At 41.2% G+C, this 12,992-nt stretch overlaps 1 long non-coding RNA gene across 1 annotated transcript; it reads right to left on the bottom strand.

Moving 5' to 3' along the window:
- Positions 1-7,495: 7,495 nt before the first annotated feature.
- LOC135558558 (uncharacterized) lies at positions 7,496-10,999 on the bottom strand. Its single transcript, XR_010458374.1, has 3 exons — positions 10,880-10,999; positions 9,702-9,793; positions 7,496-8,809 (listed from the first exon to the last, which is right to left on the bottom strand). It is a non-coding gene; the product is annotated as an uncharacterized LOC135558558 (long non-coding RNA).
- Between the last annotated feature and the right edge of the window lie 1,993 nt (positions 11,000-12,992).

Genomic DNA, 12,992 nt, shown 5'->3' with positions numbered 1-12,992 from the left:
CGGAAGGTGGTGATTGACTCCGCTGTCCTGGCGTCGTGAGGGAGTTTGTTCCACCATTGGGGGGCCAGAGCAGCGAACAGTTTTGACTGGGCTGAGCGGGAACTGTACTTCCTCAGTGGTAGGGAGGCGAGCAGGCCAGAGGTGGATGAACGCAGTGCCCTTGTTTGGGTGTAGGGCCTGATCAGAGCCTGGAGGTACTGCGGTGCCGTTCCCCTCACAGCTCCGTAGGCAAGCACCATGGTCTTGTAGCGGATGCGAGCTTCAACTGGAAGCCAGTGGAGAGAGCGGAGGAGCGGGGTGACGTGAGAGAACTTGGGAAGGTTGAACACCAGACGGGCTGCGGCGTTCTGGATGAGTTGTAGGGGTAGGGAGCCCAGCCAACAGGCAGGGAGCCCAGCCAACAGCGAGTTGCAGTAATCCAGACGGGAGATGACAAGTGCCTGGATTAGGACCTGCGCCGCTTCCTGTGTGAGGCAGGGTCGTACTCTGCGGATGTTGTAGAGCATGAACCTACAGGAACGGGCCACCGCCTTGATGTTAGTTGAGAACGACAGGGTGTTGTCCAGGATCACGCCAAGGTTCTTAGCGCTCTGGGAGGAGGACACAATGGAGTTGTCAACCGTGATGGCGAGATCATGGAACGGGCAGTCCTTCCCCGGGAGGAAGAGCAGCTCCGTCTTGCCGAGGTTCAGCTTGAGGTGGTGATCCGTCATCCACACTGATATGTCTGCCAGACATGCAGAGATGCGATTCGCCACCTGGTCATCAGAAGGGGGAAAGGAGAAGATTAATTGTGTGTTGTCTGCATAGCAATGATAGGAGAGACCATGTGAGGTTATGACAGAGCCAAGTGACTTGGTGTATAGCGAGAATAGGAGAGGGCCTAGAACAGAGCCCTGGGGGACATCAGTGGTGAGAGCGCGTGGTGAGGAGACAGATTCTCGCCACGCCACCTGGTAGGAGCGACCTGTCAGGTAGGACGCAATCCAAGCGTGGGCCGCGCCGGAGATGCCCAACTCGGAGAGGGTGGAGAGGAGGATCTGATGGTTCACAGTATCGAAGGCAGCCGATAGGTCTAGAAGGATGAGAGCAGAGGAGAGAGAGTTAGCTTTAGCAGTGCGGAGCGCCTCCGTGATACAGAGAAGAGCAGTCTCAGTTGAATGACTAGTCTTGAAACCTGACTGATTTGGATCAAGAAGGTCATTCTGAGAGAGATAGCGGGAGAGCTGGCCAAGGACGGCACGTTCAAGAGTTTTGGAGAGAAAAGAAGGAAGGGATACTGGTCTGTAGTTGTTGACATCGGAGGGATCGAGTGTAGGTTTTTTCAGAAGGGGTGCAACTCTCGCTCTCTTGAAGACGGAAGGGACGTAGCCAGCGGTCAGGGATGAGTTGATGAGCGTCTGGTTCATCCTTGGGAGCAAGTCTGGTTCATCCTTGGGAGCAAGTTTCAAACGCCTGAAGGTACCACGTTCATCTGTACAAACAATAGTACGCAAGTATAAACACCGTGGGACCACGCAGCCGTCATACCGCCCAGGAAGGAGATGCGTTCTGTCTCCTAGCGATGAATGCACTTTGGTGCGAAAAGTTAAAATCAATCCCAGAACAACAGCAAAGGACCTTGTGAAGATGTTGGAGGAAACAGGTACAAAAGTATCTGTAGCCACAGTAAAATGAGTCCTATATTGACATAACATGAAAGGCCGCTCAGCAAGGAAGACGCCATTGCTCCAAAACTGCCATTAAAAAAACAGACTACGGTTTGCAACTTCACATGGGGACAAAGATGGTACTTTTTGGAGAAATGTCCTCTGGTCTGATGAAACAACAATATAACTGTTTGGCCATAATGACCATCATTATGTTTGGAGGAAAAATGGGGAGGCTTGCATGCCGAAGAACACCATCCCAACCGTGAAGCGCGGGGGTGGCAGCATCATGTTGCTTTGCTGCAGGAAGGACTGGTGCAGTTCACAATATAGATGACATCATGAGGAAAGAAAATGATGTGGATATATTGAAGCAACATCTCAAGACATCAGTCAGGAAGTTAAAGATTGGTCGCAAATGGGTCTTCCAAATGGACAATGACCCCAAGCATACTTCCAAAGTTGTGGCAAAATGGCTTAAGGACAACAAAGTCAAGGTATTGAAGTGGCTATCACAAAGCCCTGACCTCAATCCTATAGAAAATGTGTGTCCAGAACTGAAAAAGCGTGTGCGAGCAAGGAGGGCTACAAACCTGACTCAGTTACACCAGCTCTGTCAGGAGGAATGGGCAAAACTTCACCCAACTTTTTGTGGGAAGCTTGTGGAAGGCTACCTGAAACGTTAGACCCAAGTTAAACAATTTAAAGGCAATGCTACCAAATACTAATTGAGTGTATGTAAACTTCTGACCCACTGGGAATGTGATGAAAGAAATAAAAGCTGAAATAAATCATTCTCTCTATAATTCTGACATTTCACGTTCTTAAAATAAAATGGTGATCCCAACTGACCTAAAACAGGGAATTTTTACTATGATTATATGTCAGGAATTGTGAAAAACAGAGTTTAAATGTATTTGGCTGAGGTGTATGTAAACTTCCTACTTCTACTGAAAGTACCTTACTGAGATTGTTTTCAATAAAAATTGACATAAAGAAATAAAAAATAATAATAAATAAATAGCTTTTCTTAGCAAAGAGCAATTTCTCAAGCAAGAATTTTGATAAGACTGTCTGAGAGTGGTCTGAGTAGGGAATGGAAAACTTCACAATTTTACAGTAATATTCCACCTAAAACACAGAAAAATCACATTTTTGCATGCACTGGGCCTTTAAAACAGTAACATTTTCACTACACCCCATGATAATAATGAGTAGAACTGCAGCAAACTTTCTGTAAAACTGCACATTTTTTCTCTCCGCTCCATGGCAAAATGTATTGAATTGCAGGAAACTCGCTTTAAAACTGCAACATTTTCTCTACGCCCTATGACAAAATCTGTAACATTGCAGGAAATTAACTTTACAGCTAGGTGGGGGGCCCCCCAACCAAATCGGGCACATGGACACATAGACACACACGAACACACGCACATACACAACTTAAACATTTATGCACTCAGAAACACCACACACACACAAACAGAAATGGTGGACAGACGCTTTTTCTCATTCTCTACCCACAGGTGGCGATGTCACTCCTTTTATGGTTTGTATTGGATGTATGAGTTCAAGACTGTCAACAAGAAGCCAGTCTTTGTACATTACTTAAAATGGAAGTTATGGTAATAATTTAGCAGATCAGGTTTATTATGACCAACTCTCTCTCTCTCTCCCTACCAGCAACATTTCTGTCATAAGCTACACTTGTCTGTCCATCATGCATATAAAGCAACTATCTTGCCTGCTCTATCCACACTGATTGGTGAAGTAATGTAATGAGCTAAATGTAAATAACAGTTTATCACAGGTTTAAAAAGGAACAATAAAAAATGATACTTTCTTGGGGTTCGAACTGGTTCAGAAGTGTATTTTGCTGATTGGAATAGTGGAACCGAAATAAGAAATAAAACGATTGGAAAGTAATTTTGGTTTCAACCACTGGAAGGAAGTCTATGACCTAGAGGGTCGAGAAAGCGAGATTGTGGTTTGTTTACATCCATTTGGGTGTTTGTGGGCTTTCATTCTGCACATGGCCGAAACTACATATGAGTACACCGAGGTCCGGGCCTCTGACATTTTTTTCTAATTAGAAATAAAATAATAATAATAAAAAATAAAAATAAATTGTACACAATAAAGAAAATCAATTACGTGTCAACATCTAAAATTTGCTTCCAGCGTTAATCATAGCTCATAAAGCTTATAGTTTAGATATGACTGTTCTATTCGTACCTGCCTATTCGCGAACAAGTGGAATCATGAACAGTGGTTTGTTCATTATGTTCGCCTGCTCCACATGATTTGCCTTTTAGTAGCACATTCACCACTCTCTCAAAAGGCTAACCCCGCCCTCTCGTGGCACAGACCGAGGGCCTGAGACATGAAATGAAATACCACAGCTCGGCTCTGCTTACACTGTGTTTGCGAGATGTCAGACAAAAGGTAATTTTAAAACCGCCCTGTGACTCCTGCCGTGTCTACAGATATCCCCCAAACAAACAAAAAACGACTCTTGGAGAATGAGTGCAACTGGTAAATAGTTGCTTATATATTGAACAAAAATATATATACAACATGCAACAATTTAAGAGTTACAGTTCATATAACGAAAACGTAATGAATTCATTAAGCCCTAATCTATGGATTTCACATGACTGGGAATACAGACATTCATCTGTTGGTCACAGATACCTTAAAAAAAAGGTAGAGGTGTGGATCAGAAAACCAGTTAGTATCTGATGTGACCACCATTTGCCTCATGGATTAGCATAGAATTGATCAGACTGTTGATTGTGGCCTGAGGAATGTTGTCCCACTCCTCTTCAATGGCTGTGCAAAGTTGCTGGATGTTGGCGGGAACTGTAAACACGCTGTCATGCACGTTGATGAATGGCACGACAATGGGCCTCAGGATCTCGTCATGGTAACTCTGTGCATTCAAATTGCTGTCGATAAAATGCAATTATGATTGTTGTCCGTAGCTTAAGCATGCCCAACCATAACCCCACTGCCACCATGGGGCACTTTGTTCACAACGTTGACATAAGCAAACGGTTGTACGTACTGCCAAATTCTCTAAAAACGATGATGCAGGCAGCTTATGGTAGAGAAATTAACATTCAGTTCTTTGGCAACAACTCTGGTGGACATTCCTACAGTCAGCATGTCAATTCCAAGCTCCCTCAAAATTTGTTGTGTGATGAAACTGCACAATTTAGAGTGGCCTTTTATTGTCCCCCAGCACAAGGTGCACCTGTGTAATGACCATGCTGTTTAATCAGCTTCTTCATATGCTACACCTGTCAGGTGGATTGATTATCTTGGCAAAGGAGAAATGCTCACTAAGATGGATGTAAACAAGTTTGTGCACAAAATTTGAGAGAAATACACTTTTTGTGCAAATGGAAAATTTCTGGGTTATTTTATTTCAGCTCATGAAACAGCTCATGGGACCAATGTTGCGTTTTGTTCAGTGTAGATATGTCAGTCAGTGAGTGGATAGCTGCCGGCAGAAACTTCTATTGCAGTAACTTTGAAGGGCTCTGCCTCTGGCTATATTAGGCTGCTTTGCCAGCTAGAAGGATGAAGTAAGAATCTAAAGTTAAAGTGGTGAGGCTGGCAAGCTGCAATACATGCAGGAGGAAGCAGAGGAAACAGAGAGAGAAGAAGCAAGCGAGAGCTTAGTACAGTGGTTCCCAAACTTAGGGCCGGGGCACATGTGGTCCCCTGAGAAAATCTGTACTAATCTTATTAAACAAGTTAAGAACTTAAAAAAAATAAGATGTGTTTTAAAATGAACATCTCCACATGGCCTATCTTCCTTATAGGCCTGGGCAGACATTACAATGCAAACAATACCGTTCTAAAAATGTCATCCGTTTTTGTTTAGTCACTGACGTGTCAGCACAAATATTTTCTCAGAGCGAATCATTTCTGATATTTCACCCCTTTCTGGTGTATAACATTACAATTGTATAGCTAATAGGTTATGTGTTTGCAGATCGACTGCGGTTAATGAATCTAAAGCAACCAAGGGGATAACTGCTGGGGTAATTTTTGCATGTCTTTGCTCTTCTTCAAATAGAATTTGAACGTGTTTTAATTGTATAGAAATGCAGTAAATGAGTTTCAACTTTGAAAACATTTTCTGAATGCATCGAACGTTTGTTCTCTGCGTGCGCATCCACACACCTCCTTGGAAAAGTGTTCTACGGACGGGAGTCACACACTAACATCCACACACCTCCTTGGAAAAGTGTTCTACGGACGGGAGCCACACACACACTAACATCCACACACCTCCTTGGAAAAGTGTTCTGCGGACGGGAGCCACACACACACTAACATATATTTCCTGTATGTGTTTTTTTCCACAGTGAAAGTGGAAAAGGTCAACAGCACAGGCAGTGATGGTGCACAAATATAAATCAACTTAAACAGTTGGTCAGTAGCCAGAAACAGTTGAGTCTAAACCTGACATGAGATGGATGAGTAGATGTGATGACTAATATAACCGGTTTATTACTTAAGTCACAAAGTCCCATCTATCTTTTCTGTCTTTATGCTGATGTATTTTTACACAAATTAAGTTTAGATACTCCTCAAAAACGGGGCAACACTGGCAAGAGAGGAAACCTTGAGAGGAAACAGAGTGCAGTGTAGCTAATTAAAGACAACGCCTTGAAGAGATAATTTACTCAAAATACAAATGGTAAGGAAAGTGAGCTTGGGGTTTGTTTACTCCCATTTGGGTCTTTGTGTTCTCTCATTCTAAATGCAACATGAACCAATAACACAATGAGAGGAATCTAACTGGGTCAAATAATACCTAAGTGGAAAAGTAGGTACCATGTGAAAGTCTTTGTCTCAACAAGCACAGTGAAGTAAAAACTGTCCCAGTTACCATTTATTTGGCATCTTATCAGTTTCTCTTTTCTGCCTACAATTTCCTGAAAATCATGTGACTTCTTGTAAATCCCCATTGTCTAACTTCTGAATTTGTGTTGAGTGTCGAACTTTACCACATAAATATGCAGGGACGTGTGATGACTTTGAATCAACGTGGAAAACTGACTGGATTTGTAAAAGTCATCAACATAAGTGCATTTCGTCTTTTTTTCACCCAACTTTTACGCTAAATCCAATGACATGTTGACAGTTGTTGTTGATTTCACGTTGAATTCACTGTTAGTTGACAACTCAACAAAATGTAAATCAAAACTAGACATTGAAAGGACATATGTGCCCAGTTGGTAATAATGCATCATTGCCATTGTACAATTGCTGAATCTTTTGAACAATTGCCAGAGAAAGCACCGCAACTGATTTTCTCAGATACTTACAGCTGTTGAACAAATAGAATTGACACTGATAAATATCAAGTGCTCATTGACTGCATTAATAAGTACTATTTTCTGTTTTGTTTGTAATGAGATGCTCTCTTGTCCTCTGATTAGCACGCTTGTATCATGGAACTGTTTACATGTTCTGGAATGGTTTTAAACAGGCAGATTGTTAACACTGGTCGAATTTACAGTATTCATCTCTCATTCTCATCCTCCAGTGACAGTTGTTTTTCCAGTCAGTCACCCATTAAGGTTTAGGTGTTAATCCCATTGAACTTTGTTCCTTAGTGTCAACCTTACTTTAAGACATGACCATTCCAGTACATTTACTGAGTGCATTTATAAGAGGATGAAAAAAACAGCATTAACAATGCTGGGCTGATGATGCAGGACATTTTGTTCCAAAGCTCTGACTTGGTAAGAGGGAACAATTTGACCATAGTTTAAATACACAGTTAAAAATGAGGATTGCATTAGGACCAATAAAGCATCACTGAATAGTTTGTCACAGTTTTTATTGCATTAAAAAGCTAAGCCAGAAAATAAGATAATGAAATGCTAAATATATTTGTAGGAGCAATGTGAGTATGACCCTATTATAACCTTCTAAATGTACATTACTTAAATGAATATTGTTAGTTGTTCAGCCTCATTATCTGCTTCATCACATTTCATAGGTGCTGCACAAATCATTGATTAGCTAAGTTGATAAGCAACAGAGCGGGCACCCCTGGATGGAGAGCAGTTTTGGGGTTTAAGTCCCATGCTCAAGGGCACAACGGCAGGAGGGAGTACCTGGAATCATAGACCAACAGTTCCCACAGTTCTGTTTTTATACCCTGTCCGTGGATTGAATCAGCAACCTTCCACCTCTCTAAAGCCTAATTTTGCAGCTTCTGCACCGTCCGTTAGGTTGGTTTAAACAGAATTATGCATCGAAAGTTCGCTTCTATCGGCACATCTCTGCTTCCGCATCTGCACACCTCCTTTCTCCAGCATGACATTTGCTTACAAATGATATGTGAAGCTTCTATGTATGTAGTATAGGACATTATGAAGGCATGATGGCGTCATGAAGGCTTTAATAGATGTATCTGGTTTAAAGCGTGACTATGTAGCTTCAAAGTATGCATAAAACATAAAACTTCAAAGTATACACACTGAATATTTTCCAGTGTGCATGTTACAAAATCTGGTGGAATATCTAAGCTATTCCTACGTTTGCGTCTGTCTAAAATATCAGAATGTGATATGACGGAACGCTGAGAAGAGTCTATGATGTTGTTTTTCACACTCAATGTCTGATCTGCACCCTCTGTACTTATGAAGATCTCAGTGTCAGAGCTAAAATGTAAAGGCTCCGTTATGCTTCTCCGACGTTTGCGTTTGTACAGAATCTTTGTCGCCTGCCCAGAGTCAGAAAAATCTTCTGCCTCAAGTTCCACTCCAAAGGACATATTTAAGTCACGAGCAAAATCAATATTACAAATCTTTTTGAATTTAACCATATATATATCTCAAATATACTGACACAGGATAGTACCGGGTTTCAGTGTCACCAGTAGCAATCTTTTTTAACTGACCTGACAGGTTATTAACATAGTCACACTTTAATTCCAGGATGATGAAAGAAAGAGAGAGAGAAACAGAGAGATAGGGACAGAGGGAGGGAGAAAGCGGAGTGGTTGGAGTTATCCATCCGGGAGCCTCCAGCAGCGGTAACAGGAGGGCAGTGATGGCACATAAGTCCTCAGGGGGTCCGTGTGTTCTCCATCCACTATCTTGGCCCCTGCTTTAGCCCTGGCCCCAGCCCTGCAATGTGAAGAAAGGTTCTCAGTTCAAAAATATGTTTACTCTCTTAAGCAATCAATAATTAGATTTGCACGGTATTTGGTATTTATAGATGATGAATTTGCTGATGACAGCGATAATGAATATAAAGGTAATGGTAAGGATTGACATAACAATCTTGACAATAGTGCCTTCAGAAAGTATTCACACCCCTTGACTTATTCCACATTTTGTTGTGTTACAGCCTGAATTCAAAGTTGATGAAATAGATTTTTTTCTACACACAACATCCCATAATGCCAAAGTGAAAACATGTTTTAGATTTTTTTTGCAAATGTATTGAAAAGTAAATACAGAAATATCTAATTTACATAAGTATTCAACACCCCTGAGTCAATACTTTGTAGAAGCACCCATGGCAGCGAATACCGCTGTGAGTCTTTCTGGGTAAATCTCAAATGATTTGTGAAGCTTTGCACAACTGGATTGTACAAGCTGTCAAGTTGGTTGTTGATCATTGCTCAACAGGCATCTTCTAGTCTTGCCATAGATTTTTAAGACTACTTAAGTCAAAACTAACTAGGCCACTGAAGAACATTCAATGTCGTCTTAGTAAGCAACTCCTTTTCATTTTGTATTAATTCGAAAACAATTATAATTCCACGTTGACACATAATCTATTTTAAATTCAGCCTGTAACACAACAAAATGTGGGGAAAAGTAATGGGGTATGAAAAGAAACTTTTCACAGCCCCTTGACTTTTCCACAGATTTTTTGTGTTACAGCCTGAATGCACTGTTTGCAACAGAATGAAGCCTTGAAAAATGAACAACATTATTGATAGTCTTCCTGACAAAAGAGACCAGACAGCGTTCATTGACAGCTAAAGTAGAGAAACATGTATATATTTACCCATTGGGAGGCCGAGGACCACACGACCAGAAGTGTATTGTTTTCATGGTGTTTTAATACATGTTGCCGACAGCAGTAGGTCTGATGATATGCTGTTGAAAGGGAAATAATAATAATTGAACCAGCTATGTAAGACTGCATGACAGTATTGTATCTCCAAAGTATACTTAAAGCATGTATATTTTCTAGTATACATGTCACAGCTTCACTCAAAAACGTGGTGGAATTTTGAGTCTCCAAAAGTCTCAGAATCTGATTGTAACGTCTGCTTCCGACTCACACACTCAAACATGTAGATCCCCTGAACACAGCTCACTTTCCAGCCCACTTTCCAGCTCACACTCTCAAACACCTAGATCCCCTGAACGCAGCTCACTCTCCAGATCCCAATCACCTGAATTCTAATCACCTGTTTCCACAACTGTATATCATTATCACACCCTATTTAGTTCAGTTCTTTGCCCCCCATCACTGTGAGGTATTGTTTGTTTTGTGACATACGTCTTTCAGAGCTCTGTCTTTCCTCTGATTTACTCCTCCCATGTATGATCATTTTTGCCTGCCTCACTAACGACGCCTTTTTGCCTATTCCCTACCTGTACTTTAGCCTATCAGATTTCCTGTTATCTACCTATTTGCCTGATCTCCCGGATTACGTTACTAGCCTTTTCCCTGCCTTTGGACCCATGTGTATGACCTTCTGCCTGTCCCTGGACCCAGCTATCTGCCTCCTCCTGTGGTCCTTTTCAATAAACACCTGCTGCGCCCTGCATTTGTTCATTACACTGATAGGACTGTGCTGAGAAGTCATTGTTTTTTACTCTTAATGGAGCATTACTAGAGCATTTTGTATACATTATTTGTATTCAGGAAAGCAGTGAGTTGCTGCACAACAGTTTTTTCACTCTTAATGCTTTATAATTAGCATCATGTATACCTGGTATATACTTGGTATGTACTCGGCGTTCTCACTTGCAGAGCAACATTTGCATTTGTAATTAATCTGTGTCACCTGCTCAGAGTCAGAAAAGGGTTCTGCTTCGAGATTCACCCCATTAGCCATGTTTAGGCCTACGTCACACATACGTTGTTAGTGTGATATAAACAATGCAATAATAAAATATATATTATGCAGTGTAATAAAATGCAGTCTTGATATAATGAAATTAATAATTTACCTGAAGGTGGTCAAATCACAGGATTAGCTTTGGGCTAGTGCTCTTTGAATGTAAAATTGTTTGAATGTTGGACTCAAACAAGAAGCTTTTATAGAAACCTGTTTCCTGGCTGTAGGCCTGTGTTCATGATTGGTCTCTGAAAGAACCTGACTGTACGTGTGTGTTCATGATTGGCCTGACTGGGACTTCCCTGATTTTGGTTTAAAAAAAAACTCTGCCACAATTTCCTATGTCAAAAAAAATAAAGATTTACTGTGTTCTATGAAATGAAACCAAAAGAAAGTGACTTTTTCTCTGTGGTTGTTCAATGCTGCAAGCACTATTGAATGATTTCTGATTGCGTAGGGACGCAAATCTCCAGGAAATATCCCAGTTGCAATATTAGCTGTTGGAATGTCTATTACTCTAGTGGCTAATATATCGTCTCAGTATTTCACCAATGTTTGCATTCTCATATGAATCAAGGCCTTTTTCTCCCATAGTTGGTAATCAAGTTAGCAGTACTGAAGACAGAATTAACTGGAGCTGCAAATGCATGGGGGTCGACCAATGTATCAAAACATTATATGAAATAAGTACTATGCATTTACAGTGCATTCGGAAAGTACTCAGACCCCTTGACCTTTTCCACATTTTCTTATGTTACAGCCCTGTTCTAAAACAGATTTATTTGTATTTTTTTACCTTATTAATCTACACACAATACCCCATCAAATTCGGACCCTTCGCTATGAGACTGGAAGTTGAGCTCAGATGCATTCTGTTTCCATTGATCATCCATGAGATGTTTCTTCAACTTGATTGTAGTCCACCTGTGGTAAATTCAATTGACTAGACATGATTTGGAAAGGCACATACCTGTATATATAAGGTCCCACAGTTGACAGTGCATGTCAGAGCAAAAACCAAGCTATGAGGTCGAAGGAATTGTCCGTAGAGCTCCGAGACAGGATTGTGTCGAGGCACAGAGGAACTCTGGAGCTCTGTCAGAGTGACCATTTGGTTTTTGGTCACATCCATGACCAAGGCCCTTCCCTTCTGTCCATTTAGGAATGATTGAGGCCACTGTGTTCTTGAGGACTTTCAATGTTGCAGGAATGTTTTGGTACCCTTCCCCAGATCTGTGCCTCGACACGGTCCTATCTCTGAGCTCTACCGACAATTCCTTTGACCTTATGTCTTGGTTTTTGCTCTGACATGCACTGTCAACTGTGGGATCTTATATAGACAGCTGTGTGTATTTCCAAGTCATGTCCAAACAATTTAATTTACCCCAGGTGGACTCCAATATAAAACGAGTTTTGTCATTATGGGGTATTGTGTGTAGATTGATGAGGATTTTTTTTTCTTCATTTAATCCATTTTAGAAAAAGGCTGTAAAGTATCAAAATGTGGAAAAAGGGAAGGTGTCTGAATAGTTTCAGAATTCACTGTATATCCTGCTAATCACTGTGTGTTGTTAAATGAGAAAAGACTGCATTCAGGGACTGTTACAGTCGAGGAATACGTGTAATATTACCCATGGGGTGACCGAGGATCAGTTCTCCAGAGGAGTATTGCTGTCATTGTGTTTTAGTAGACTAAATGTCACTGACAGGAGGTTATCCACTGGGCACAGACTTCAGTTCAATGTCTAGTTTTGATTTACATTTGGTTGAGTTGTCAACTAACCATGAATTTAACATGAAATCAACAACAATTATCAATCAAGTTAAAATCTGTGTCCATAACTTGATGACTTTTTGCAAATCCAAATAAGTTTTCCACGTTTATTCAACGTTATCACATTGATTGTTTGGGGTTAAAAGTGGATACATCATAGATTCAATCATAGATTCAATCTGTTTTTTTCCAAGTGGGAAATGTGATAATGTGCGGGATTGTTTTCAGTGTACATTTGTACACACCTGTAAGTCAAGGTTGTCCGTGTGTGTGGTTTTTGCTGTTTAGTTCCCCGTGTTTGGGGCATTTGTTTGGGTTGGCATTGTTTTCACCGGTGTGGTGTATTAAAAGTATCGCTACCCTTAACTCTCTGCTTGCTGCGCCTGACTTCTTCCTCCACTACACCCCGGGCGTTACATATGTATGTTTATAACTTTTCTATATTAGCTAC

Source organism: Oncorhynchus masou, chromosome 17 (assembly GCF_036934945.1).
Source record: "Oncorhynchus masou masou isolate Uvic2021 chromosome 17, UVic_Omas_1.1, whole genome shotgun sequence".
Taxonomy (NCBI): Eukaryota; Metazoa; Chordata; class Actinopteri; order Salmoniformes; family Salmonidae; genus Oncorhynchus; species Oncorhynchus masou.
Note: the sequence above shows the minus strand (reverse complement) of the source record. Positions and strands in the feature narration are given on the sequence as shown.